This window comes from Myotis davidii, unplaced genomic scaffold (assembly GCF_000327345.1).
Source record: "Myotis davidii unplaced genomic scaffold, ASM32734v1 scaffold608, whole genome shotgun sequence".
Lineage (NCBI taxonomy): Eukaryota > Metazoa > Chordata > Mammalia > Chiroptera > Vespertilionidae > Myotis > Myotis davidii.
In genome coordinates, this window is record NW_006300025.1 from 2,912,483 (window position 1) to 2,916,559 (window position 4,077).

The following is a 4,077-nucleotide window of genomic DNA, read 5'->3' on the forward strand; positions in this document are numbered from 1 at the left end:
AGAAAAGGCCTTTTCTGCCCACAACTAACAGCATACTCGATGGTGAAAACCTTAGAGTTTTCCTGTAAGATCAGGAACAACATAAGGATGTCCATTCTTGCCACTTTTACTCAACATGGTTTTGGAAGTCCTCGCCAGTACAATTAGGCAAGAGAGAGAGAAAAAAAGGTTTCCAAATTGGAAAGGAAGAAGTAAAATATCACTGTTTGCAGATGACATGATGTTATGTATAGACAACCCTATAGACTCTATCTAAAAAACTATTAGAACTAATAAACAAATTCAGTAAAGTTGCAGGATACAAAATCAATACGCAAAAATTTACTTCATTTCTTTACACTAATAATAAACTATCACAAAGAGAAATCAGAACAACCCCAGTTAAGATTGTATCAAAAAGAATAAAATGACTAGGAATAAATTTAACCAAGGAGGTGAAAGACCTGTATATTGGAAACTATAAGACATTCATGAAAAAAAAATTGAATAAGACACAAATAAATGGAAAGCTATTTCATGCTCATGGATTGAATGATTTAATATTGTCAAAATGCCCATGCTACACAAAGCAGTATATAGATTAAATGCAATCTCTGTCAAAACTCCAATGGTATTTTTCACAGAAATAGAACAAATAATACTAAAACTCGTATAGATCCATAAAAGACACTGAAAAGCCAAAGCAATCTTGAGAAGGAAGAAGAAAGATGAAAGCATCCCACTCCCTGATTTCAAACTATATTACAAAGCTATAGTAATTAAAACAGTATGGTATTTGCATAAACATGGGCACATAGATCAGAATAGAGAACCCAGAAATAAGCCTATACATGGGTAATCAATTAATTTATGACAAAGAAGCCAAGTATATATAATGGGAAAGTATAGTCTCTTCAATAAAGGGCACTGGGAAAATTGGATGGCCAGGTGCAAAAGAATGAACTTGGACCACTGTCTTACACCATACACAAAAATTAACTCAAAATGGATTAAAAACTTGAACATAAGACATGAAATCATAAAACTACTAAAAGAAAACAAAGGTGATAATTTCCTTAGCTTAGGTCTTTAAAAAAATTTTTTTTATTGATTTCAGAGAGGAAGGGAGAAGGAAAGAGAGATAGAAACATCAGTGATGAAAGACAATCATTAATTGGCTACCTCCTGCATGCCCTGCACTGTGAATTGAGCCCACAACCCGGGCATATGCTCCAACTAGGAATCGAACCATGAACTACTGGTTCATAGGTCAATGCTCAACCACTGAGACATGCTGGCCAGACCTTAGCTTAGGTCTTGGCAATCATTTTTTGAATCTGACATCAAAAACAAAAGCAAAAATAAACAAGTGGGATTACAGCAAACTAAAAAGCTTCTGCATAGCAAAGGAAACCATAAAAAAATGAAAAAGCAACCCACTCAATGGGAGAAAATAACTGCAAATCATATGTCTGATGAGCTAATATCCAAAGTACATAAAGAACTCATATAATTCAATAGCAAAAAACTTCCAGGCAATTTAATTTTAAAATAGGCAGAATATCTGAAAAGGCATTTTTCCAAAGAAGTCATATAGGTGGCCAACAGGTACATGAAGAGATGCTCAATATCACTAATCAGGGAAATGCAAATCAAAATCACAATGGGATATCACTTCAATTTATTAGAATGGTTATTATAAAAAAGACAAGAAATAAAAAGTCTTGGTGAAGATATGGAGAAAGGGACTTTTGTGCACTGTTGGTAGGAATGTAAATTGGAGCGGCCACCATGGAAAACTGTATGGAGGCTCCTCTAAAAATTAAAAATAGACCTACCCTATGATCCAGCAATTTCAGTTCTGGGTATTTGTCTAAAGAAAATGAAAACACTAATTTGAAAAGATATATGCATCCCCACATTTATTATAGCACTAGAGGCCCAGTGCACAAAAATTTGTGCACTGCTGCTGGTGGGAATGCAGACTGGTGCAGCCACTATGGAAGAGAGTATGGAGTTTCCTCAAAAAACTGAAAATGGAACTCCCATTTGACCCTGTAATCCCACTTCTAGGAATATATCCCAAGAAACCAGAAACACCAATCGGGGGTAAGAAATCAACCAAAGGACTTGTATGCATGCATATAAGCATAACCAATGGACATAAGACACTGGGGGATAGGGGAGGCTAGGGGACTGTCTAGGGCGGGGGGAAAAATGGACACATATGTAATACCCTTTGTAACACTTTAAGCAATAAAAAAAAAATTTGTGCACTGGTGGGGTGGGGGGAGCGGGAGGGTATCCCTCAGCCTGACCTGTGCCCTCTCACTGTCTGGGACCCCTTGGGAGATAACCACCTGCTGGCTTAGGCCTGCTCCCCAGGTCGCAGATGGCAGGCCCGGATCCTGCGCTGGGTCGCAGATAGCAGGCCTGGATGGCGGTGGGTGGGTGGTGGATTGCTCTGTCCCGCCCCACCTGCAGTATGCAAATTTAATGGCCATCTTTGTTGGATTAATTTGCATACTCTTCTGATTGGCTGATGGGCGTAGTGAAGATACAGTCAGTTAGCATCTTTCTTTTATTAGTGTAGATTGTTTGCAGTAGCCATGACATAGAAACAACCTCAGTGGATAAATGATAAATAAATCGTGATACACACACAAAATGGAATATTATTCAGCCATAAAAAAAATGAAATCTTGCCATTTAGGACAACATGAATGGAACTGGAGAGCATTTTTCTAAATGAAGTAAGTCAGACAGAGAAAGACAAATACAGTATGATCTCTCTTAAATGTAGACTTGAAAAATACAGCAATCTTATAGATACAGAGAACAGATTGGCGGTTGCAAGAGGCAGGGAGTGGAGGTGGGAGAAAGGAGTGAACTGTTTGTATTTCAGTTTAAACTGAGGTACATTTTGTTAAAAAGAATTGTTTGTCAGAATGCATGTTGAGTGAGGTTTATCAGATTAGTGACTTTTGATTTGCTAACCAGGGAGTTTTGCTCTTCCTAATCTGAGTTACACATATAAGTAGTGTTAAATACTTATTTGGAACAACATCAGTGTGGCCAGATGTTTTTACTTCATGTTTTATCCAATATGCAGTATTCAGTTGGCATTGCAGGAGCACATGAATTGTATTTGAGAGAGCTGTAACATCAAGCACATGTTCCCATGAACAGTGTTAGATTTGCTTTTCCATCTAGTCCACAAACTCATGAAACCTCAAAGGCAGACAAATTATGAATGCCTACACCAAAACAGTGTAAAGTAATACCATTGCAATACTAGTAATTTTTAAAAACTGAGGAAAACAAGAATTAGTAGATTGAATATGCTATTTAACAAAAAGTAGGTTTAATTAGGAAAAGAATTGTTTATGTAGAAGAACTTTTGTGGAGATAGTGAGGGGACTTTGAGCATTTTTGAGAGCTCAAGAGGTTGATGCTGCTGTTTTTTATATATAATTGTAATTCAAATCAAATGGCTTTCTATACTTTTTTCTGAAGATAATACAATTCATTTCGATAATAAAAAAGGATAATTCGGATGTCCACAAAGATATAGAAATTAATATAATTCTAAAGAACAGTGGATTGAAAAAAGAAATAAAAAAGGGAAATTAGAAAATTCTTTGAGATGAATTAAAACAAAAACTAAACATATCAAAACTCGTGATTATAGCAAAAGTAGTGTTCATGTAACAGAGTGAAATGCTTGCTCTCTCTGATTCTATCTTAATTCTAGCTATGTTTTCCCCATGACCTTTAGGCAAATAGCTCTTCTTAAAAATAGGCTATTCATTAGAGGAATTCTGTTTAAGGCTTAAGTTTTTGCAAGAAGGGAAGATTGATTTAACATCTAAAAATCAGTCAATGCAATACACCATCCTATATAATAAAAGGCTAATATGCAAATCAACTGAACAGCAGAACGACCAGTCACCATGTGGCACACTGACCACCAGGGGGCAGATGCTCAACAAGAAGCTGGGCTGACAGCTGGAGAGCACAGCGGTGGTGGCAGAAGTCCCAGGGGGAGGAGACCAAAGCTGGCAGTCAGACATCCCCCAAGGACTCTGAGAATGTGAG

The 4,077-nt window shown here is 36.9% G+C and overlaps 1 protein-coding gene across 1 annotated transcript in view; it reads left to right on the forward strand.

The window, feature by feature from the left end:
* CFAP61 (cilia and flagella associated protein 61) overlaps nt 1–4,077 on the forward strand; it is a 230,857-nt gene that overhangs the window by 170,701 nt on the left and 56,079 nt on the right.